The sequence below is a fragment of the Malaya genurostris genome, chromosome 2 (assembly GCF_030247185.1).
Source record: "Malaya genurostris strain Urasoe2022 chromosome 2, Malgen_1.1, whole genome shotgun sequence".
Taxonomy (NCBI): domain Eukaryota; kingdom Metazoa; phylum Arthropoda; class Insecta; order Diptera; family Culicidae; genus Malaya; species Malaya genurostris.
This window is the reverse complement of record NC_080571.1, coordinates 160,095,918-160,121,818: the sequence shown is the minus strand read 5'-3', so window position 1 is coordinate 160,121,818 and position 25,901 is coordinate 160,095,918.

Below are 25,901 nucleotides of genomic sequence, written 5' to 3'. Positions count from 1 at the left end.
GAAAGTAAATTAGAATGGAATATATTGGCATTGAATGTATTCGATAAGTAAATTCGACCGCGCTCTATCATGCATGTCAAGTAAATACTTTTACGTAAATTCTATCTCATCGGCGGGAAGGGTCTGGTGAACGACTGGCAAAAATATCAAAAATACTTGAATGTTCTCTTGTCTTCAATCGTTCTTTTGAAGGAGAATCCATGCTTGCTACTAAACTCAGGCATATACATGGTTAGCAAGTCGGTCAATACATATACATATAGCCTCATGTTAGTTATTCATAATTACTCATGATTTATAGCTCTAGTGTAAGGGTAATCACTAACAATTACGATTGAATTAGCATATATTCAAAGTGTGAAAGATTCGAAAATCCATTACGTCCAGTCTTTTTTACAAGTCAATATAACGAGAGGTAACCCACTGCGCTCAATCATTGAATAAAGTTCTTGTTTCTATGTGTCCGTTTTTCTTTGTATGCTTTGTGCGACGGTTCGTTCAACTGACGCGGGTAAAATTTTGCGCGCATTTTATGACGCTACATTTCACCTTAAAGTGAAATGTAGCGGAATGCGAAAATCGCGTTTTTGATCAATTATTCAAAAAGTAGACCGATTTTCAAAAAACCAAAAACACTTAAGTTTTCGAAATCAAATTTATCATAACTAAGTATTCTGTTAATTTAGAATTTAGAAATTTTGCTTTGCCGTGCCGTAATTGGTTTTTGAAATGTATAAACGGTTACTGTTCTGTTCCACGGGTATGAGTTTAGAACTGAAAAGTAGTGTTTGTAGCAGAATTTCACAAAGATTCTGAAAATGCAACTCAAAATTATAAAATATTAACTAAAACAACCGAAATTTGAAAAAGTTTCCATAGACTTTTCCGCATTTTTTTATCGCTTGCGCTCTGCTGTTTCGTATTGAGATGGTGTGAGAAATGCACGGTGGGCACGGTGGCATTATATCGTGAGCAAAAATTACATATATAATAATGACGCGAATTTATGCAGCATTGAGTTTTGTGTTGAAATAAAAACGAGTTGAATACAATAAAATAGGTATTGTAAGAAATCGTTTATTTTCTAAGTAACTGTTATTTATAATGCTAATAATGTCCAATTCTGTTGAATTCGATGCATTGATGTTGCTGAAGCAATATAGCTTGACTGTGTGATATCGTATAACAGGTATTATTCTAAATTGTGCCGGATTGAGAAAATACTGAATACACACCAGGAAAATGTCTGGGTGTGGAAGTCTTGAATTACATTCCTATTGAGAAATTTGGCCATTCTGTTTTAACAGATTTCGCAGCCGACTCATAGCATAGCTTCGATTACATGGCTAGTGCTACGATCCTATTGACACAACAGAAATAATACATTCTACCTATTCGAAGATGTTAATGAAAGTCAATTAAAATGGAATATATTGGCATTGAATGTATTCGATAAGTAAATTCGACCGCGCTCTATCATGTGAGTCAAGTAAATAGTTTTACGTAAATTCTATCTCAGGAAGGAATGTAAAGGGACTGGTGAACGACTGGCAAAGTTATCAAAAAAAATTCTTGAATGTTATCTCGTCTTCAATCGTTTTTTTAAGGATAATTCATGCTTGCTACTAAACTCAGGCATACACATGGTTAGCAAGTTGGTCAATACCTATAACCTCATGTTAGTCATTCATAATTACTCATAATTTATAGCTCTAGTGTAAGAGTAATCACTAACAATAACGATTGAATTAGCATATATTCAAAGTGTGAAGGATTCAAAAATCCATTACGTCCAGTCTTTTTTACAAACCAATATAACGAGAGATAAACCCACTGCGCTCAATCATTGAAAAAAGTTCTTGTTTCTATGTGTCCGTTTTTCTTGGTATGCTTTGTGCGACGGTTCGTTCAACTGAAGCGGATAAAATATTGCGCGCATTATATTATTATATGATGCTACGTTTCACCTTAAATGATTTTGCACAATTTTTCCGGCGCAGCGATTGTTAAAATGAAAATCAATAGAACAACCATAGCTTCATCAATATGGCAGTTGAAGGGTTGAAATTTTTGGAAAATGGTTTGTAGTCCATGCCATTCCAAAAGTATTTATAACAATATGAATTCCATAGGGGGTAACTTCGCATACATACTCACTCTGCTATAGCTTTTGACATTAGAACAGTTAAACGCATGCTTGAGATACGTTTGTTTCAGTTCTATCATCAGTCTCACATAAAATATTCGATCTACTGAACATACATTTCCAATTTAAGATGTTTGGATAATTATCGTTTGTGTACCGCATTAACTGTCCGAACCATAACATTAGCTGTCAGAATAATAGATTCTACTCACTAGAAAAATTAACCAATAACCAATTGTATTAAAAAGCAAAGTCTTGGCATTACATTCCTTTTGTGGAATTTGGCCTTTCTGTTTCAACAGACTTCGCAGCCGATTCTTAGTGTACAGAATCATTGCATGGCTAATACTATGTGTGGTGATTTTTAACATGTTCACCTTCCATTTTTTTGCGATACAACTTTTCGGCTTGAAAATCGTTCCAAGAATGCCTAGAGTAACCGCCAATCTCCTGCACTTCGCTTCGTTTTTTTCTTCTTTTTTTTCGGATCATTTTTGCTTCGTATTGGTTAATATAAACTATTCTCCCTTTCATTCAGTCACTTGCCCGAAGATGCTCTCTGCGTTCTCTCTCCCTCATATATTAATAAATTCGCTCTGTCCGTTTTCTTGAAACTTCCCATCTCAATTTATCCCGTTCATTTTTTTCAGTGCTACCAGTTTCACATATCCCTTTCTTGAAATATCCCTTTTTATCGCTTTTGCTTCAAAGGCAAGTCACTAACCCTTTTCCGTAGCAAAGAAAATTGATGATACTGCCATTCGAGAACGAGATGCTGAAACAAAACTGGTTGATAAAAATAATGCTGATGCAGCCAGAGGAGCGAAGGAATCTGATATACAGACTGGAGATACCGTGTTTTTGGCTCAGCAAAAGAAGTCCAAAACAGATTAACTCGAATGGGGTTATCGACAGTCTCGAATGTGGAACTAGGGTATTATGATTGTGTGTATAGATTTGAAGGGCTTTTCTCCAATTCGTTCCGTCTATTTTGGATGCTGTAAGGGCTTTTAGAATGCCCTGGTTCTGTCTCTCCACTGCTCCATTCGATTGAGGGCTGAGTGGAATGGATTTGCGCACTCTGATGCCCTTTTCCTCCCAGCATTTTATGAACGCTGAACTCTGAAAGGGTGGACCATGTTCACATTGTATTATCAAAAGACAACCCCGGGTTTTAAAAATGTCGCAAAGTGCTGAATTGGTACTAGTGGCATCTATATGTTTCATCTCGACTACCGATAGATACCGCGAGAAGGTGTCAACAACTACTAAGAACTCTCCGGAACCGAATCCTGGTGCAGAGAGGAAATCGATTTGCAATATTTGCCAAGGTCCTTCTGGCAATTGTCTACTGCTCAAAGGTTGAGGAGGATTCTTTCTAAAAAGTCTTATGCACGTTTCACACCTTTTGACAAATTTTTCCACATCCGCTGACATTCCGGGCCACCAGAAAAATTCTCTCATGATCCGTTTCATTGCTACTTCGCCCACATGACCACCGTGTGCCGTATTCATAGCTCGCTGGTGGAGCGTTTTAGGTAAAATAACACGATTGTCTTTGAATATGAGGGAACCGAGAAACCTTAGGAACTTTTTCTGAACTTCGAATCTTCTCATCTGTGAAGTCCATTGGTCTGACTGAATAGCACTTCGTACTAACTGCAGTTCCTCATCCCTTTCTGAACTGGCTTCAATTTCATATTACCTGTATCGAGTGCATATAGAAAATTTCCGCCAGAATCTTCTTCAAATGGAACAGCTTCCTGGGACTTGCGGATTAGTCTAGAGAGAGCATCGGCTACATTCGATTCTCCAGGAACTCTCTTTATTTCAAAATCAAACGCCTGTAGACGTAAAGCCCAGGCATCAGCCCGAGACAAAGCTCTTCTACCTACGCGAAAACTACTTCCAAAAATAAATTCGTTTGCTTCCGCATCGGTTCTAATGATGAAATGTCTACAAAGTAGGTACGACGCAAATCGTTCAACTCCCCATACGACGTCCAGCGCTTCTCGATGTGCCTGAGGGTATCTTTGCTCTGTAGCAATCAGTGATGCCAGAACTGTTAAATTGCACCAGCACTGCCCCTAATCCAATGGGTGATGCGTCTACGTATAGCTCAATAACATCGGTTTGGCTGTAATACCCCAACTTCTTTATAGCTTTTAATGCATCATTTTGTAAGAACTGGAATTCTTCTTCTTCGAGATTTGTCCAATAGAACGTCTTAGCATTGCATAACGTACGAAGGTTTATAGTTTTGTCGGCTCTGTTCAAAATAAATCTGTCGGTAAAGGTCACTAAACCTAAGAAACTTTTGACCTCTGAGCAGCTTTCTGGTTTTCTGAAATTCCGAATAGCTTTAATTTTTTCTTCGTCGATTTGCCATCCATCGGGAGTGAGAACAAAACCTATTAATCGGACCGATTGGCTTGCAAATACACATTTCCTCATTCAATCTTACGTTATGGTTCTTCAGTTTTGCCTACACCGCTGCTAAGTTAGAATCGTGTTCTTCTCTGGTTCTGCCGTGGACCAGTATGTCGTCCAGGTAATTACTAACACCCTAGTACTTTCCTTTGAAGGATTTCCTGAAACAGGTCTGGGGCGTTACACAAACCGAAAGGCAAACGCACGCAGCGGAACATCCCAAACTTTGTGAAAAAGTTCGTCAGATGTCGCGATTCTTTGTCCAGTACGACATGAAAAAAAGCATTAGCCAGATCTATGGTTGAAAACCAGGTGGCTCCGTTAAGGTGTGCTACTATTTTCTCCAACGTTGGCATGCTAAAGGGAGTACGGTGTATGTATTTGTTGGGTCCTCTTAAATCAATTACGAGCCTGAAGTCATGTTTACCCTTCGGTACAACCAGCATGGATGAACAAAATGAGGTATCCATACTATCTGAAACTTTTTCTATTATGTCAGCTGACACCAGCTTCCGGAGGCGTTCCTCGACTAGTGGCTTAACAGCTTCAGGAATGCTGCAAAAGATGTTTCTACAAGGCGGTATCGATTTGTTGTACTCTATTTTAACAGGTGGCGTATTGAGCTTCGGAAAGATTTCGTTCATGTTAATAGATGCTATTTCACCGGTCAGAAAAGATATTGTACCGGTAGGAGCCAAAGATACTGGTACTTTGATACCAAGCATTAGTACACTGTATCTTGTCGCAGTTGCCCTACTCAGAAACGAACGGAGCTCACTGACAACATAAAATTTTTCTAAGTATATCGGTCTATCGTCCGATATAAACATCTTGGCTTCAAATGTGGCTATTACAACAATCTCTCCTGATGTAGCATATGCTTTTAGAGATCTATCAGTTTTGTCCTGAATATTGAAGACCTCGCTACGATATTTCGGATTGGCTAGCAGAATACGAAACTGTGTTTCTGTAAATGTGTTGACCTGTGCACCTGAGTCGATAACGAAACGACAAGGCATACCAGCCACTGTTGTTGAAATAATTCCTTCGTCGTATAGCGATGATGCCGACCCGATTGGATCCGATAAATTTGCAATTCGAAATGGATGTGATATCTGTTAAATTTAAAAGGACTTCTGTATAAATTGAATTTAGCATATTATATTTCAGATAAAGACAAGTTTTTTTAAATTTATTTTGAAGATCGATTTAATAAAACGAAAAAACAATGAAAATTTCATATGAGAAGAAAATCTGGTTCATATATATTTTTAATTTTCCGGGTCGACAGTTACTTTTTCCGTAGAGCTTTGGTCCGGCTCGTGCCTCTCGATTGCTGCAACATCTCCTGAAACAGCATTCGAACAAAAACCTCTCTTTTCCATTACCCTCTTGTCTTCAGTTTTAACACTGAACTTGCAAGCGATTTGGATGTGGCCTAGTCGTTCGCATTTTCTGCACTCTTTATTAATAGCGTGACAATCCACTGGCACGTGGTACGCACTGGTGCATCTCCAGCATCTTGTACTCTGTGCGAAACTTTGATTATCAGAGACACTGTATGGCTTTTTACCAGTGTTAGAAAAAAATCTGCTGCCAGGACGATTGAATAGGTGTAACGGATGCGAGGTTATCCGTTACACCTATTCAATCGTCCTGGCAGCAGATTTTTTTCTAACACTGGTAAAAAGTATTGCCACGTTGGTAAAAAGGCCCACTGAAATTTGGGCGCCTGTAATTCCGGGATTCTTTGGCCAGTGGATAGCTTGCACTAACGGGAGCGACACATGCTTCATCGTTTGCTTATGTTTCATTTCAAAAAATTGCTCATTGAGCCGGGTGCATTCGATTTCCCGAACTCTATCTATGAGGTCTGTGAATGATCCTTTGCGACTCAATATCTTAAGAGCCGCCGTTCTAACCTCCTTGTGTTTTGCGTGATCAGCTACTGTTCCCATAATCTGTTCGACCTCTTTTTCCTCACTGTACTCACACAATCTAGCAGTAGCCCCGACTCGAGTTATGTATGTCAAATCCTGTTCTCCTAATTTCTGAACCATTAATGCCAGTTTTCGGCGCTGTAACATTACGTCTGAGCCAGAGCCGAAATATGTCTTAAGTCGGTACATGGCATTTGAGAACTGATGCATTTCTGCATCCGGAGCTAGATCATCCGATTTCGTGTTCTTAAATATCTCCAATAAACGCGATCCTGCCTTAACCTTGAAGATAGTATACTTGGTGGACTCTTCGGTGATACCAGCCAAATGTAAAGAGGCCACCAATAGATCTTTCCACTGTTCAAAATCTTGTCTATGAATTTCTGGGTCATCTCCGTGTGGCTTGCATTCTGGAATCGTGATCGAATTTATCGACAGCTGATTAATAGACGACATGAACCTTGATTTCTCCAAGGAAGAAGATTTTCCATGCTGAGTGCTAGAGGGCCGAAAACCGTCACTGAACAAACTAATACTGGCGGTGTTTGGACAGAGTGTTCCTGTGTCGCCTTCTCCAACAAAAATCTCTCCAACTTCTCCCGTAGCATAGCCGAGTTAGCTCGTTCTGTCTCCAGCTCATTTCTTAGCGATGTTACTTGCTGTGTTAGAGAATTCGAAGTGTTGTCTACCTCCGGTCGAATCAGTTCAACCTTGGATGTGACTTTAGGCAACCGACACCCTTTCTTTTTGGGTTTTTCTTCTTGTGTGCAATCTCCATCATTTTTCTTTTTTTTCTTCGAAGACATTTGCCTGCAATGAAATTGATACTCGTGATTACTATCACCTCTTGTTCTCGTTCATGTTTTTTTTCGAATAGCCACCTAACACGTCACGGTAAATATTAACATTTTTTTTATTTTTTATATTTTTTTTACCTCCAGCCTACTCAACACCCGAAGGGTCGTGCTGAGCCTACTGGTTAATTTAGTATGTCAAGATTTTTCTCTTCATCATCCGAGCGGCCATGATGATTTTTCATTTTGCTATCCGGCCTACTTAGCATAAGGTCATGCTGAGCCTACAGGATAACCATTATGAGTCAAAATTCCCGTATCATCATTCTTCTCTAGAAGAAGAGCTGTCTTTAGCGAACATAATATAGGCACTATACATTAACTTTTTTCAAAATGGCCTTCATGTTTTATGAAACGATTTCAATATATCGGCCAATTACAACGAACTTCGTCATTCTACTTGAAATTCATTTTTTTAAACTATTTTCACTATCAAATTGCAACTGTTAATCAAAACAACAAAATGTAATATTTACAATGCGGGAGCATTAACTGCGCCATTGTGGTGATTTTTAACATGTTCACCTTCCATTTTTTTGCGATACAACTTTTCGGCTTGAAAATCGTTCCAAGAATGCCTAGAGTAACCGCCAATCTCCTGCTTCGCTTCGTTTTTTTCTTCTTTTTTTTCGGATCATTATTGCTTCGTATTGGTTAATATAAACCATTCTCCCTTTCATTCAGTCACTTGCCCGAAGATGCTCTCTGCGTTCTCTCTCCCTCATATATTAATAAATTCGCTCTATCCGTTTTCTTGAAACTTCCCCTCTCAATTTATCCCGTTCATTTTATTCAGTGCTACCAGTTTCACATATCCCTTTCTTGAAATATCCCTTTTTATCGCTTTTGCTTCAAAGGCAAGTCACTAACCCTTTTCCGTGGCAACATCGCAACAGATGTCAGTTACAAATAGAGAAGAAGAAGAAGTTTTTACTCCAGACTGACAAACTGTGTTCCATTTCGCGAGCTTTTCTTATACGTGAATTTATTTTCGATTTGTTTAAGATATAGTTAAGTATTTAGTAGAATTTTGATATATTTATTTCATGTTATTTCTTATTTCCTACACTATGGATCCTACTGACACTAAGAATCCTTCCAGATCGGGGCTAGAGCATACGACAACTGGCTTGTAAGACCAGCATCTTATGCATTGAACACCAATTATATTAAGGCCATCGTCCAAGTACCATGCGCGCGGGTGGTTTTAGGAAATTTTCGATGAAAATTTCGAAAAATTTGCCAAAACCAAAAACATACAGACCTTTGAAATACATTTATCTATCTACAGGGTGAAAATGGCTGGAAAATTCGGAGGATTTTCCGAGTCTTATCAAAAATAGCTCTGAAAAATGAGTGTTTTTGTGATCTTTCACAATTATCTCGAAAAATAAAGCGATGACATAAACTTTTTTTTCAAATAAACTTTATTATGGATACACAGATTACATTCGGACACATTTTTGGAAAACCTTTTCACGCTTTTCATAGAAAATCCACGAATTTCAAAAATTTCCACGAAATCGGTTATTTGAAATTCGTTGATTTTCCACGAAAAGCGTGAAAAGGTTTTCCAAAAATGTGTCCGAATGTGATCCTTGTTGCCAGCATGAGGTTTTTTTTGAAAAAAAAAATTCATTCCATCGAATTATTTTTTCAAATAATTGTGAAAAATTACAAAAAAGCTCATTTTTTCAGCGCTATTTTTGATAAGACTCGTAAAATCCTCCGAATTTTCCAGTCATTTTCACCCTGTATATAGATAAAAGTATTTCAAAGGTCTGTATGTTTTTGGTTTTGTCAAATTTTTCGAAATTTCCATCGAAAATTTCCTAAAACCACCCGCGCGCATGGTACTTGGACGATGGCCTTAACAAGTATTATTTTGTATGTGTGCATTGTAGCTATTTTGGTGAGTTGGTATGCTTTATCTAGAAAATCAAATTGCTACCAAGCCTGTGTGGCGAAACTATATTCGCTGATGAAAAAATGATTGTTTGGTATAATAGCGGTTTTTGTTTTTTCCAGAAATTAATATTTGAAAGTGGCGGTGAAATATTTGAACTGTGGAAGACACCACCGGTTGATTTATATGTTAATGTATTTTTGTTTAATGTATCAAACGCTTTGGAATATCTTAAAGGTAAGACAGATAAGATGGAACTCCAAGAAGTTGGCCCATATGTGTACAGGTAAGATATTTCGGCATATAAAACTTGCGACATGCATATATAATATCAGTTTTAGGAATAGCCATGATATATATTTTTTTCTTACTAAACTTACATTTACTTTCATTATAAATGGCTACGGAATCACTAAGTAAATCGGCCGTTCAAATATTCTATTCGATTCAGTTCAACGAAATCCTATAACAGGTGCATGTCAAATAAAATGCTAAACTCAAATTCTAAAAAGACGAATGGATAATGTCAGAGACATAAAAGACATGAAGACATGAAAATAAACGCCATACAAAGTTCTTGAATTTTATTTGGATCCAACCTCCGGTTTCAGGATGACGGGATGATATGCAACTTAGATTTAAAAGAAATGTCTTATGGTCTCATACAAAGTTACCGAATGTCATTTGGATCCGAACACCAGTTCCAGAATTACAGGGTGATATGCACCAAAAATGTAAAAATATTCTCGCTCAGTTTCCTCGGAGATGACTGAACCGATTTCCACCATCTCAGATTCAACTGAAAGGTCTTATTATCTTATACAAAGTTCGTGAATATCATTCGGGTTCGATTTCCGGTTCCAGAATTACAGGGTGTGAAACAACTTGCACTGAGCGGCGAGAGGGGTATTTCTTTCAATGAATCTAAAAACGCGACTGATGAACAAATTTATACGCACTTATTTTTATTTCCATTTTTCTTTTCTTTTCACAAATTTATAGGCACTTAGATTTTAATTTTATTTTTCTTTTCTTTTCAAATATGCAAAACTTACCCTGAGACACACAAATTTGTGTCTGCCCTAACTTCTATGTTAATCAATGAACAACTTAAACTGCTTTTTTCCTTAATTACTGCTTTAGCACGAGTAATGGTTACCAAGTTTGATTACGGTGTTACCCGGTCGCCCAAGGAGCATTACTCTTAACAGTAGAACTCGATAGAATCAAAAACCGACCCGTTTATACTCAAATATATGTACCTAACAAAAAGCTATATTTATATATATATATATAAATATATATATATATATATATATATATATATATATATATATATATATATATATATATATATATATATATATATATATATATATATATATATATATATATATATATATCTGGTTGATCAACTACCACCTATAACTACCAGTTATGGGTATACGTGAATTCACGTCGCTTGTGTACATAATCAATTAATTCGCTCGGTGGTACAGTTTTTCTGGCTGATGCAATATGTTAAAATAGCCAGCCGCGAGCATGGCAATAACTTTACTGATCTACTATCTGTGCTAGCTAAGATATAGATTTCTATGATAAAATTAGGGCTGTTGCATGCCCCCTTACTTACGGAGCTTGATGATAACATCAAGTTGATCGCGCGGGTAGTAAATCAAAAGGTTGTGTTGTCGGAATCTAAAACTTGAGCCCTATGATTGCCGTTACAAAAGATAATTTTTCGTTTCTTTTCTCTATCTCTTTTATTTTTTTTTTTTACTTTACATATTCATTTATTACATGTTATATTCTTCCATTTAAATATTATATTAAGTTAGCTTCTCTGTTCTTACAATGCCGTTGCGTGTGCTTCCATTCCAGTCCCAGTGTCGCCTTGTAGTCGCTTTTGTCTGTACCTTCTCTGTTGGATGGGGTGATCAAACGGTTGCTAGTCTCGGGCTCTGGGTGCCGTGTCGTTTCCTCCATAGTAGCTCCTTCTTCTTGTCTGGGTTTTCATAATCAAACATCTCAGTTAGTATCCTCCAGTTTGTTGACCATAGTTTAAGAATTAATGGCTGTTTCGTTTGAGTTTTCGGTATCATCGAAGCTACTGCATTATTCTGCACGATGAGTTGAGGCTTCAAGCGTATTTCCAAAAATGTTTCGTCTGGTTTCGTGGTTGCTTTCCCAATGATCATTGAATTTTTTCTATGCTTGTTTTTGGCACTCAGTTGAGCTATGACGATGCCCACTGAGTGAAACACGGGGTAGTATCTTGTATTGTTGTCATCCTTCCTTCTTGCAAGACCGCGATGAATACGTTGGACGCACACGTTGGCCAGCGCTTTTATTTCTTCTAGAACTAATCTCTTAATAAATTTGCATGCGCATAGCTATAAATTGTAACTAACACTCAATTGTTATCCTTTCTACAATGCATTATTTACACTGAGTTTTAACACAAATCAAACATCGTAAATAATTGTAGACTCATGACTGATTATATTGCTCGTATGTTTTTTTTTTACAACTCATAAATAAATATATTGTTGTGGCATGCGAAGATTGGTGCATTGTTGTTCCTAAATTATTTATATATATATATATATATATATATATATATATATATATATATATATATATATATATATATATATATATATATATATATATATATTTTCTTTTTTTTCTTTTTGAAAACAACTTTCTTTACACGCCGAATATTACCTCATTTTCCCCTCGTTCATATTCGTCATTCGTCCTTCATTTATGCATCTAGGCTGGCCTGGTGGTCTGCTTGTGGCCGCGACTCCCTCTTCCTTTCGAACGGAGTCCGGGTTTTAAGCTGTTCAATAGACCTAGAAATATACTTGGATTTGTCTTTTAGATATTTGTCTCATATATATAGATATTTATTTTTTTTGTGGAGCTTATTTAGACATTCTTCTTCAATCATTCTGGGGCGCGCTTCCCTTCTCCAGTCATTCCTTTATACCTTTTGCTTCAATCATTCTTGCACATATGCTGACAGCCCATAAGAATAAATAAAGAATATTCAAATCACTACGATATTTCGAGTGCTTTTGTTTTTAGTTTTCGGTTTTGAGGGTTGCGTGTCTGGTTTTTCTAGTATATTCGCGTCTTTATTCGATTCACCATCAATTTCGCGTGCACATGTTTCTGCTGTGACTGTTTCCGCTATCATTGTTACGACAGTGTTTCTTCTAGTTTTAGTGATACAAGGAATATTTATAGTTTCTTGAGTTTGTTCTTCTTTTAATTTTCTCTTGTTTGTGTGGGTCATGTCATTCGATGATCCACTTTTGCCGTTATGCACTATTTTGGTTTTAGTACAACATGAAAACTTTCCTTTGTGACAGAACGCACATATCGTCGTTACTATACCACATATGATAATTACTGTACTCATCGTAATCCACAGCTGTTCCAGGGGCGCATATATTACATTCTCTAAAATTATTCGGTGTTCTATTATTCTTTTAACGTCAATACCCAGGTCAAAAAGGCGTTTATTATCAATAAATGTGAAGATCTTATTATCCTTATTTATTACAGGAATATTCTTGTGCTTCCAATTAATCAGGCTTTCCGGTGTGACATCTGTTATATTTTCGAGATAGATTGTCTTGTTTCTATTCCGTCCTTGAGAATTGCCTATTTTTACTTCGTCGGTTACCAAGGTCATTCCTTGGCTTAGTTTGATAGCGCCAATTCCAATTATTTCCCTAGTTGTGGTAACATTGTTGTTATTTATGCTTATCTTCTCTTTCGTTGGAGCACTGTATATCCATTCATTTGTATGCGCTGATTCGAACCACATTGTGTGATTTAGTTTCATAGTTCGTGCTTCGCATGAGTCTCTTAGGCTTTTATACAATATTTTAGTTATACATTCGTCACTTTCCGCTAGGTTTATCGCGATTTCTTCTAATGAACAAATTTTCATTCCTTGTATCGTGAAACATTTATTATACGTTCCAATGTCTGTTATGAACCCCCATTCTATATCTTTCTGCTTAATTATTATGTCTTTCTCAAATGTATAAACGTCACTAGATTACCTTTTAGCTCCGGCGTTACGCTGCCTTTGTAAGCTTTGTAAGACGTTTTTTTGATTAGTGGTATTTTTATATTTAAATGTAACATGTGCCGACTGTCCATTTCATGCGATACGTCGAACAACTTGAGCACTTGCGGAGATAAATATCCATCTCGTGTGCGCAAAAATTCCACTGCTTCTGGTAGTGACCTTTCGTATTGTTCCATCTTCGATAGTAGGTTGTCCAGTTCGATTACCTCGGCAACAATGTCCAGCGTACTTGACTCTTCTAGCAAGATTTTTAGAAGTATTTCTTGTTTCTGTTTTGTTATTCTAATTCTATTTTGGATAATTGTCCCCATACTATTTAATTTCGTTTCGGTAAGTAATGATTCTTTCACAACATCCGTGAAATTAATATGATTCCTAATATCCTTTTTTAAGAATTCGCTTTGGTCGTACATTTCTATTGTTTTTTTTTTATCTATATTGATTAATGACCTATTTACCAGGTCGTAATTCACTAATACTACCAGTCTGTTCATAGACGGTTCCTTTTAGCCTTTACTCATTACCTCGTAGTTTATCCATGTCTATGTCGAGTCTCGACCTGTCATCTGAGTCCATGAGCCCTATTGCACTCCATATGCTTCGTCGCTTCCTCAGAGAATATAACGTTCTTATTAAATCACCCTTTTTTGTAGTTTGTCGTTCTCTACACCTAACATTATCTTTATAGCTTCACATGCGCTTTCGTTCAGTGTTTTTGTTAATGTTTCGCATAAACTCGTGTATTCTTCGAGTAGATTCCCTATACTGTATCTTTCTGTATCAATCTGCTTTAAGTCTAGACTCACCCTAATATTTAATTTTCCCATGGTAATTTTTGTGTCATCCAGTTCCTCTAATACAAGTTTTGGTAGCGCGCCATTAGGTGGTAATTGTGCCTCGTCATTCTGTTTTTGCTTGGTTTCCGATATGGAATATCCTAGAGCCAGTGTCAATAGTCCAAATATTACAGCACTATCAGATTAGAAGTTATAGCTTTATTTAGTTATGTTCGAGAATGGAAAAAAATGCTATCGTAAGTTCATTGTTCGTATGGTTCGTGTGTTAGGCGCGGTAAAAAGTATGTATCATGTGTAATGATTTGAAACTGAGTTAACCATGATTAAATGCATAGTTGTGACTCATTGGCATTTTTTTTTGTATAAATCTTGTGCATACATTCTGGGAAAACATCATATTCCTTGTTTTGTTTTTTTTTTATTTTTCTAAGTTTACTTGATGTCAATAGTGGCTACGGTAAAGAACATCATACTTATCGGCTTAAAAAAAACTTTCATGCAAACTAAGTCCTAGTAAAAAAAATCAATTACAAATTCTTACAAACTATAATCATAAAGCATTCGATTTGTTATTTGCGATTGGCGCCGGTGCATGCTACAATTCGTGTTGGCCCGCACCGCTGCCATTGACCCAGTTTGGTCGGCGCGTGGTTTGCTCGTTTAACTATTCTATAGATGCTCGTTATTATCGGTGTGTCATTTTTACTGCCTTCCGAGACAACGTTCCAATTGTCCGCTCTAGATTGTTTTATTGTATATGTCCGCAAAACGATCGTCGAGTTTGTCTGCTATGATTTCCAGGAAGATTCTTAAATTACAGTTTCACGTCGGTCGTTTACGCCCCGCTCATGCTTCGTCGGCGTTATGATCTACACTCAATGTACGTCATTACGAATAGTATAGTCGGTTTTTTTTGACAGAAAAATCGTTTACTTTTGCGATATCCACTCCTGGTCTTTCGCTTCCATTCTCTTGATAACTTAATTTAATTTAGTGCGCACCCTCGAATAGTAAACATGTTCCAACGGATTTACGTGACCGGCAACTCAAGTGAGGCCGATAGCTGGTGCGAGAGCACCAATGTAATCCAGGTAAGAAGAACTTTAATATTAATATTTGCAATTATTGTTATATATAATTAATTTTTTTTCTCTTTGTATGTTTTACTAGCTGGTGCATCTGCGCCGTTGGATTGACTTCCATCCATGGACCGCGGCGTCCTCATTTCTCGCCAGTGTGCCGTTTTTACATATGCTCTTTGGCCAATACCTCCTCGGAGGTACTGGCTGCAGCCGCGCAGAGCTTGTAGCCGAACTGATAATGTGAGTGCGCCGCCGCTGGCGCCTTGCGACGTTACCAGGCCCCACGACCGAGGAGGATCATGCCGCGATACGGCTAATTTTGGGGTCCGGGCGGGTGTACTATGTACGCCCCGGGACTGGCCCACTTGAGAAAATACGCCGCTTCATCCACCGCGGTGGCCGATGGACTGGCGATTTATGCGTCCCGGGTGAAGAGGCGGCCGTTGTCCGGCGCCGTCTGCGCCTCGAGCAGTGGGATTGAACCCTACTGCTCGCGAGGCAAGGCCTATGGAATAATGTGTGAAGAAGAAAAGAAGAAAAAAAAATTCTAGGCGTGTGGTGTTATTATTAAAATCTAGGCCAATAAATGAGAAGAAAAAAGTACAGGTGTGTAATGTCAGAGACATAACTGGATGTCGTGAATACGAATAAAACTGACACTTTTTCTTTATACTTCCGAATATCAATTAGTTGATCGATTGTGTTAATTGTGCAAGATTTCCCATTTTCACTACTAGAATTTGAAACGATACACCCAAACTACAGTACAGATTAGTTACATCAAATATTCTGACACACAAATATTAGAAAATAACCAGTATAGTTTTTATGATAAAATAATTTTAATTTTCGATTTACAAAGAAGCAATGCTCTTTAGGTAACATTTGGAGCCATTAGCAGAGCTGATTTTGCATAATGTTCCACATTGTTGTCCATTGTTGTCAATGCAAACGACCACCAACAGGATGATGTAATCGATCTTCTTCGAAGGGAAACTGTCACTGCGACCTGAGCGTTTGAGGCTTTATACTACGCAAAAGGTCTTCTTTCATTGCCAACTGCTCCACCTGACGATCGAAGTCCATATAAAAGCATTGCCGACTGCTCCACCTGACGATTGAAGTCCAAATGAAAGTACGACCTAAGCGTTTGAGGCTTTATACCACGCAAATGGTCTGCTTTCATTGACGACTGCTCCACCTGACGGCTGAAGTCCATATAAAAGCATTGCCAACTGCTCCACCTGACGACTGAAGTCCATATAAAAGCATTGCCGACTGCTCCACCTGACGATTGAAGTCCAAATGAAAGCACGACCTAAACGTTTGAGGCTTTATACTACGCAAAAGGTCTGCTTTCATTGACGACTGCTCCACCTGACGGCTGAAGTCCATATAAAAGCATTGCCAACTACTCCACCTGACGACTGAAGTCCAAATGAAAGCACGACCTAAGCATTTGAGGCTTTATACCACGCAAAAGGTTTGCTTTCATTTACGACTGCTCCACCTGACGACTGAAGTCCATATAAAAGCATTGCCAACTGCTCCACCTGACGACTGAAGTCCATATAAAAGCATTGCCGACTGCTCCACCTGACGATTGAAGTCCAAATGAAAGCACGACCTAAACGTTTGAGGCTTTATACCACGCAAAAGGTCTGCTTTCATTGACGACTGCTCCACCTGACGGCTGAAGTCCATATAAAAGCATTGTCTTTACCTTGTTTGTAGCGAATATCTATTTCGAGTCCCTGTAATTTTAGACGTTGTCGTGTAAGGGTTGGCGAAGTTTCTTTTAAGTGCCATATTGAAATGAGAGGTCTATGATCAGTATAGACAATGAATTTTTGATTGTAAATATAATGTCTGAAGCGGTGTACTGCCCATACAATTGCCAATAGTTCCTTTTCGATTGTGTGGTACCTTCTTTCGGCACCTACCAGGCCCCTGCTTGCGTATGCTATTGGTCTTTCAATTGATTTTTCATTAGAAAGTACTGCTCCAAGGGCGTACTCACTAGCGTTTGTTGTAATTACGAACACGTCTTTGTAATTTGGTCTTACCAACAGTGCATCTGAAGTTAAAAAGTTTCTTAGTTCCTCAAAGGCTTTTTGACACTCGTTTGTCCAAACAAACTTCACATTCTTTCGCAAGAGATCGTTCAGTGATTTACGTTTCTCTGCTATATGTGGTATAAATTTTCCATAAAAATTTACTGTCCCTAAAAATGAGCGGACTCCTTTCACCGTCCTGGGCGCCATCATTTCTTTAATTGCCTTAATGTTTTCTTCCGTAGGCCGAATGCCTTCCTTGTCGATTTCATGAGCTAAGTATTTTATTTCTGTTCTTAAAAATTGACATTTTTCTGGCTCGACTTTCAAATTATGTCGGCGCAATGCCCTTAAAACTTTGCACAAGTTATCGTTATGTTCTTCAATAGTTGAACCAAAAACAATTATGTCGTCCAGGTAGACTATAGCTTTCACATCTTTCATTTCATACAACACAGTGTTCATTAATCGCTGAAAAGTGGATGGACTATTTCGTAAACCCATAGGCATTCTTGTGAACTCAAAGTGGCCTTTAGGAGTTGAAAACGCTGTCTTGGCAGCATCTTTCGGGTTAATGGGTACTTGGTAAAATCCTGATTTTAAATCCAAAGTGGAAAAATATTTACTGTTTCCGAGATTGTCTAAAATCTCGTCGATTAGTGGAATTGGGTATACAAATGGCTTTGTTACTAAATTTAGAGCCCTAAAGTCAACCACAATTCTGTATTTCTTGTTGGCAAATTCATCGTCCTTCTTAGGGACACATAAGACTGGTGCATTCCACGGACTCTTACTAGGCCTTATCATACCTTGCCTACGCATTTCTTCAATCTCTTCATTAATATGATTTTTAGTGGCTTCTGGAAATCTGTATTGCCGTTTGTTGATAGGCACGTTTGAAATGGTTTCAATTTCATGTACCGCTGCATCGGTGATAGTTAATTTATCCCCTTTCAAGTAGAAAACATCACTAAATGATGCCATGATATTCTCCACGGCACTAAAAGTCGCCTTTTCCAAATGCTTCAGCTTTAGCACTTCGAGAACTTTTTCTATTCTACCCGATCCTTGTAGTGTCTTAAATTTGTTGTTTTCCACTAAGCTAAGGTCATAGTTGTCTTCTGTGAGAATAGGTTTTTGTTGCCCCGATTTGTTTTCGTCGAATTCGTCTACATCCTTGCATATTGTGGTTAATTTTTCCCTTTTAAAAACTGGTTCATTTATCATTTGTTTGTAATCAAAACCGGCTGTGTCATTATCATTATTATTCTTGTTATGAACATTGTCATGTACACTATTATATATGTCATAGTTATTTGTTTTGATTTCCGTCTTACCTATTATGTCTACGTTTGCTATAATGAACGCGGTTTGACAGCTTATGTCATTGGTTTTCGTTTTACTATGTATATTTTCTTCAGTTTGACACCCTTTCTCGGTTACCATTGGGTATTAATTTTCCTTATATAATAGGTTGTTTGTATTTGACTTGTATTCTATATTATCATGAAGCGAATTCTGTGCTCCTGTAATTTTCTGATTATGGCCTTCTGCTTGTCGCTCCGTATCTCCCATAGCATATTGTAGCCATTTTGGTATCGGCTTTGCTTCCATGCTAAATACAATTTGCTTTTCTTGTAAGATTATCTTGCCATTTTGGATATCTATATTAGTAACGTGCTTATTTATAAAGTTCATTCCAAGGATGCCTGCAAATCCTAATTCCTCGACGACGTCAAATTTTACTCTAAATTTTAGGTTATCTATTAAAAAGTCTGCTTCTGTAGTACCGAGACTAATTCGCGGAATATTCATTACTCCTGTGTAATGAATTTGTTCTTTAATATTTATTCTGCATGCACCTATTTCTTCCGCGCATCTTCTGCTTATTAGGTTGGAACTAGCGCCGGTATCAATTAGGAATTTTTTCTTAATGTTAGGTCTCGTTGTGGTTCTCATTTCAATTTCGTATGCGTTGAACCAATTTCTTGTCAATGAATGGCTTATAGTATTTGCTTCTCGAGTTTTACTCGAACTTCTTTCTCTGTTTGAAAGATCCGTCATTCTTTCCAATTGATGGTCAATTTGTTCCACCTTGCTTTGTATTTTCTTAATTACATTCCATGTGTTATACTTTTCATGGGGTGTTCGGTTCTCTGTCAACTCATACGCCCCATAATTTAGTTTTTTCGATAGTTGGATTGTTGATTGTTATATCTTCTGACGTTATTCTGCGTGCTATCTTGGTGTCTAAACTGTTGATCATAGTTTGTGCCATCATACCTTCTTGCGGGAGACTGGTCTCTATACATCATTTCTCGATTTCTGTCTTCTCGTCATGTTCTGCCCTCAGCTTGGTTGTTCACGCCCTGGTTTCGTACTTGATATTGTTCGTCTTGACGATTATATTGACGTCTGTTATCATCTCGGTTTTCGTAGTTATTCTGATAATTTGGCATCATGCGTCCGGATTCTCTATACTGGTTACCGCGGTTTTCAGGTTCTCGATAATACCTCCTATTATCGTTTGATCGACTTCCGCCAGGTCTTTCCTGGTTCCAAGAATTCCCCCAATTTGGTTGTCGTGGAGCTCTTCCGTGAGCCTGTTGATGCTGCCCTAAGAAACTATTTCTAACATGGCCCAACTGATCTGCAGTTCTATTTTTGTTCTCTGACATCCGACAGGCTTGTAATCGTTGTACTATGTTTTCCAGATGATCACATTCCGCATGTTCATCCTGCAAAAATTGTATCAAATCTCTAAATGCAATACCCTTTTGACTTCTCGCTGCCTGTTTCAAGCTTGCGTTTCGTAATCCCCCAATGAAATGTATTTTCAAGCTCCTTTCTGCGAAGGAACTTTCTTCGTGTTGATCTCGTTGCATCTCTTCGATACATTCGTAAATTCGCAGTGCTCTATCAGCATAATTTGTAAATGTCTCCGACGGTCTTTGCTCTAATGTCTCTATTTTTTGTAAAATGCCTTCAATGGTTATTCTTATGCTGAATTGTCTTTTCAGATTTTGAAACATTTCTTCCCATGTGTTGGCTCGTATTCTGTTTATGAATGACGCTGCCTTCCCTTTCAATTTCATCAACACCACATTTAATAGTGGTTTTTGATCCTCCCCCAATGGTATTTCGTCTGCGAAATAGCTTATTTGTATTGAAAATGTTTCGAGTTCATCCACTGAACCATGAAACTCTGGAATACATTGTATCGCCGTTTTCATCGGAAACCGATATCTTTCGGCGTTTTCGTTCCTATGTTGGCTCATGTTTGCGGTGTTTGAGCTGTTACCGGCGCGCTTGTTTGTATCTAAATCCACACTTAATTGTAATGCGGGCGATTTTAGTTGCTCGGCCTCGATAATAGTGGATTCGTCTAATATTCTAATTGCCGCGTCGTATTTTGTTTTTACGTTTTCAAACTGATCTGTTAATGTATTCCAACAGTCTACACTGACGCGCGCTTCGTAACCACCAAATATTCTCTCTAATTCCCTGAATGCGTCACGAAGGGTCTCTCTTTTTGCAATTATCCCAGCTAATGATCGGGGTCTAGTTTTATTTTTATAGAGATTTTCGTACTCTTTCACAATATAATCGCCAATTTCATTAATTCTACTGAGCTGATCCATTTAGGATAATTTCAGAATTACTTGCTCCGGTATTTCCCATATGTGAAGATTAGTTGTAAATATAAACCAATGATCACTACATAAACATTTTCCTGTCGAACTAAGAGTACCACTTTCACTTTCGGAAGGAACTAAGAAAACTCTGTACAAAATGCTTTGAAACTGCAAGCATAGATTGTTTTTATTTCAGTGTAGCATGCGTCCGTTTTCAGAATTGGTGTTCCTTATTGATTTATTTTCAATCATGTGTATACAACCATAAAACCAGTCATGTGTACTCCGAAGAAAACCGGTTACGTTTAACCGAAAACCCTTTTGTGGCTAAATACAAGACTTTCCATATACGCACATATAACAAGAATTATTTCTTATTTATACGTTCATTCAAAGTTTTTTTTTTAAATTAAAGTTTATTAAAGACAAATTAAACACCGGCGATTTGAGCCTTTATAAAAAAATGGAGTATTGATATCGGTAATTCACTTGCCACCCTGTAAGCATAAACGCCGGTCGGACACACGACGCTCGTTATTTGTTTTTATTTTATTTCATTCGCACGCCCATCAAGTTCAATAGCTACTCAATGATATTATTGCCGATATGTGTACGCGATAGTATCTGCTGCGTTTGCTCGTTTTGTCAATCTATATATTATGTGCTTTCATTAGCACAGAAATGCCAGCGCGGACGTTGATTATTAGTACGATCAGAACTTCGTATGCACTCAGTCAATTATGTACCTGACCGCTTTTATTCTAACCGTCTGCTCGCGTAATAAATCCTTTTCTTTTCTACTCTATCGTTCGCAAACCTGACCGAAGTGAAGAAATAGAAACTCAAATTTTCAACTTGACCGCGGATGTCACTGGTACCGACAATGTACAGACTGCTGGGTTCATAGACCTGCCTTGCCGTGCGTTTGTTTGTCCACTGTATATATATAAAAAAAATGTAGACTCACCTGATTAAAACTGTCTTCATTTTAAATTCACTCGCGGCACAATACCTACTCTCGAATAGCGTTCCGTATTTTTTTTCAAATGTTCTTTTTTTCCGCTGTCACCACAATGAAACAACTTACTTTGAGCGGCGAGAGGGGTATTTCTTTCAATGAATCTAAGAACGCGACGTTTACTTCTGATGAACAAATTTATACGCACTTATTTTTATTTCCATTTTTCTTTTCTTTTCACAAATTTATAGGCACTTAGATTTTAGTTTTATTTTTCTTTTCTTTTCAAATATGCAAAACTTTCCCTGAGACACACAAATTTGTGTCTGCCCTATATACATATATATATATATATATATATATATATATATATATATATATATATATATATATATATATATATATATATATATATATATATATATATTTGTTTGATAGAAGGGTGCGTCTTACTCATTTCTGACCTTCAGGGAGAAATCTGAATCTTCCAGGCCGTGTGCCATCGAACGGAATAGGTGGAGGTCAGAATGGGGCGACATTTGGGGAATACGGCTTTTTGACCACTTTTGCGACGTGAGGCCGAGCATTGTCTTGTTGGAGGATGGCTTTGTCATGTCGCTCTTGATATTGTGGCCGCTTTTTTTTAGCGCGCAACTAAGGCGCATCAGTTGCGTTCGGTAGCGATCTCCTGTGATGGTTTCACCCGGTTTTAAGAGCTCGTAGTAAATCATACCGCGCTGATCCCACCAAATACAAGTCATAGCCATTCCCCATGATTTTCTGCATTTAGGATTATCGTACCGAAACACACTTTTCATCACCGGTTACGATTCGATGTAAAAACCCCTTACGATATTGTCTTTGAAGCAGTTGCTCACATACAAATAGACGGCGCTCGATGTCCCTAGGTTTCAACTCGTACGGCACCCAGTTTCCTTTTTTCTGAATCATGCCCAGGGCCTTGAGACGTTTTTAAATGGCTTACTGACTCACTCCCAACGCTTCGGCAAGCTCTTCTTGGGTTTGGCACGAATCTTTATCAAGCAATGCTTCTAGTTGTTCATCTTTGTAGGTTCAGTTCTTGCTCGCATCTCACACGACGCAGTCGAAAATCATTTACGGTCGCAAATCATTTACGGTCGAAATAACAGAAACAAAGACGATACAGTACAGTGAACAATAGAGTGTACGGAATGGTCAAATACGATCTAACAAAGCCGGAATCTTGGCCTACAAGACTTTGTATAGATTTCAAGTGTTGCAAAGTTAGACCAGCAGCAAATGAAATTGAAATCTTACTTAAAGAACGAATGCATCTAGACGCTAATAAAGTAACTGAGATTCAATTCAACAAGGCGTCTAACTGTGTGTACATTATGTTTAAACGTGAAAGCGATGCAATTGCATTCGCTTCGGTTAACAACGAGGTGCACAGTGTTGAGTGTGATAACATTGAATACAAAATCCCTGTGCACATGGTGGACAATGCCATAGAAGTACGCGTGCGTGGCCTCCCCCCGGCGATCACCGATCAGTACGTTCGGGAGAATATGTCGCGGTACGGTGAAATCCTTTCCATCGAAAGGGAAGTATGGCGGAATTTTTTTCCCGGTTTCCGGAATGGCGTGCAAGTGGTACTTATGCATATACGTAAGGCAATTCCATCTTACATCATTTGTGGTCAAGGTGGGACACATCCGTGTAAAACGCTGATTACCTATGAAAATCAGCTGGTTACATGAAAGTCTTGTGAACAACCTGCACACTACGGTAAACCTTGCACCGAAGCTGCGACATCTTCAACCAAAGACAAGGTCAACCGTTCAACAATGGAAACTAGTGAGCGCAGTACTGTACAGTACTGTTTCACCATCAAACCAACCAGCAACTGCAACCAATGTACAACAAGGTGCATCTACAGCAACTAGCAACGAGCTCAAGACTGCGAACATCAAGGAAAACGAAAAGAAGACTGAAATCAACAACAAAACCAATGCTGCAAGTTCAATTAGATTCAATGAAAGACATTGGTGGGGGCACTGCACATGTTATGCGGTACACAAACTGTGGCTTCTACTATTCAATTCGATGTAGCAGAAGCGTCGTGAAATGCACGCTCAAAGTGGTGTGCGAGCAAATCACGTTTCTCCTTTTCGAGGCTGGTTGATTCATTGGATAGATACATAGTGTGCGGAAGACCAGTTTCTCTCTTCTTAAAAATAACAAACGACTAAAAAGTTTTGGGTTTCGGCGAAGGTTCATTTCAGTTCATCTTATGTGACAACAATATGGAAACATATTGTAACGGCGATATCGACTAGTAGCTATGCTTAATTGTTGCTTGAAATACTGAGATCGAGAACTGTAGTACTTCCGGAGGGTTGTAGATCGTAATCGCTTGAGTGCGCACAAATGTGGGTTAGACCAAGGCGGTTTCTGAGGAGGGCGGCTAGCATGAAGAACATGGGAAACAACATTTCCTACAGCCTCGCAAAAATAATCAATTGCGTCATTGATATTAGTAGTCTTTTCAATAAAATACCAATCAAGATTCGAAAGCAGATCATTCATCTCAACGTAACTAGCTCGGCGGAAGTCAAGAGAGTACGATAGAGATGGCTCGTAACCTCAATTGGTGTAGGTATCCTGAACTCAACAGCAAGTGCGGGGTGGTCAGCATCAATGTCAATGAGTGGCTCAGCTGGCGAGAATACGTTAGTGACCGGTAAAGCGACTTCATTCGCGAAACCATCACAGGAGATCGCTACCGAACGCAACTGATGCGCCTTAGTCGCGCGCTAAAAAAAAGCGGCCACAATATCAAGAGCGACATGACAAAGCCATCCTCCAACAAGACAATGCTCGGCCTCACGTCGCAAAAGTGGTCAAAAAGCCGTATTCCCCAAATGTCGCCCCATTCTGACCTCCACCTATTCCGTTCGATGGCACACGGCCTGGAAGATTCAGATTTCTCCCTGAAGGTCAGAAATGAGTAAGACGCACCCTACTATCAAACAAACCATCAGGCGGGCTTAAGCTGGGATAGCGAAATTTTATATTATATGGCTGGATGTTCTTGCTGGAAGGCGCCGGGTTCTCAAAACCCATTTTGGAATTCTTAACAGCAGTTATCTGATAATCAAATTCGCACTGCCTTGAACTGAGGGCTTCACACATACATACATACATGTATGAATGTATGTGTGTATGTGACAAATAATGTCACTCGATTTTCTCAGAGATAGCCGAACCGATTTTCACAATCTCAAATTTTGGTTCAAATGAAAGGTCTTACGATCCCATAGATTGCTATTGAATTTTATCCCGATCCGACTTCTGGTTTAATTAAAAAATGAAAAAATGTCACTCACTTTTCTCAGAGATGGCGTGACCGATTTTCACAAACTTAGATTCATACAAAAGGTCTTATTATTGAATTTTATCTTTATCCGAATAACAAGGCAAAATGTGCAAATATATAAAAAAAACCCCTTATTAATCCACCTAGCGGTGTAATAATGCCTTTCTCTTCTTTCATAAAAGTCTCATGAAAATATATTTCATACTTTTATTAAATAATTTCGGATACTAATTTTGACACCAATTGATTCAGATTGATTCGAGTAGTTCACAAAAGCATGCTTCAGTATTTATGTCACACAGTCAGCATCATTTTTCCAAACTAGTGCTTGACATTTGCGTTGTCTATTTGTATGAAAACAGTGATGCTAATCTAATCCTAGCGCTTTACGAAATTAGAGGTGATCCCAAAATATTGGCACCCTTATATATACAGGGTGATTTTTCAAGAGCTTGAGAACTTTTTTAAACAATAAAACGCATAAAATTTGCAAAATCTCATCGGTTCTTTATTTTAAACGTTAGATTGGTACATGACATTTACTTTTTGAAGATAATTTCATTTAAATGTTGACCGCGGCTGCGTCTTAGGTGGTCCATTCGGAAAGTCCAATTTTGGGCAACTTTT